General features: G+C 44.7%; 1 pseudogene; it reads right to left on the bottom strand.

Moving 5' to 3' along the window:
* Positions 1 to 703: 703 nt before the first annotated feature.
* Positions 704 to 765, bottom strand: LOC123769417 (U6 spliceosomal RNA; annotated as a pseudogene).
* Positions 766 to 980: the final 215 nt, after the last annotated feature.

Below are 980 nucleotides of genomic sequence, written 5' to 3'. Positions count from 1 at the left end.
CGTTATTGTGACTCATCGCCTGCATATGGTCGAAAGTTTCTCCAATGAAAAAGTGTTTAAATCACATCTGCTCGAATGCCCAATAACTCTCTCTCTTTACTGACGCAGCTCTCTAACAATGTCTGACAAATATGTATTGTGGTTAGCATTGTACCCGCCAAACACACACCGAAACTACGACGTTGGTGCAACGTTCCAACAAGTTTTAACACTTCCTAACCAGTTATAACAACCAATATAGCAAGTTGTAACAACGTTCTAATACGTCATAAACACGTTAAGCCAAGATGTAACAACTTTATTACAAGTTGTAACAAGCGGAAAATAGAGATAGTTTCGGTTTGTGTTTCCAGGGTAGACACACCACAATCCCCTGTGGCTGAGTGCTCAGGAACTCGCTATACACACTCTATGGTGTCTAACAGACCTCAATCACTGTCCCAGGAGGACACAGGGAAGATGTATATATGCTGGTCAGCGGCGTGTGAGTGAATGGTCACGTCTGTGGTTGTAAATGATCAAAAGCAAAATATATCGTTAGAGTCCGACTTCATGATTGGATTACTACTGTAGGCAGCGGCTTTCGTCAGCGTAGTTGTGTGTGTGTGTGTGTGTGTAATTACCTAAGTGTAGTTACAGGATGAGAGCTACGCTCGTGGTGTCCCGTCTTCCCAGCACTCTTTGTCATATAACGCTTTGAAACAAAAATGTGGAACGCTTCACGATTTTGCGTGTCATCCTTGCGCAGGGGCCATGCTAATCTTGAACATTAATCGCGTGTGTGTGTGTGTGTGTGTGTGTGTGTGTGTGTGTGTGTGTGTGTGTGTGTGTGTGTGTGTGTGTGTGTGTGTGTGTGTGGTTGTGTGTGCGGTTGTGTGTGCGGTTGTGTGTGCGCGCGCTAGAGGCCTTGGAAGAACCCGCTCCACACTCCATTACTTGCTTACCTACATGAAACTACCTTCAACAACCTACAAAAAAGT

The sequence above is a fragment of the Procambarus clarkii genome, chromosome 66, assembly GCF_040958095.1.
Source record: "Procambarus clarkii isolate CNS0578487 chromosome 66, FALCON_Pclarkii_2.0, whole genome shotgun sequence".
Classification (NCBI taxonomy): domain Eukaryota; kingdom Metazoa; phylum Arthropoda; class Malacostraca; order Decapoda; family Cambaridae; genus Procambarus; species Procambarus clarkii.
Note: the sequence above shows the minus strand (reverse complement) of the source record. Positions and strands in the feature narration are given on the sequence as shown.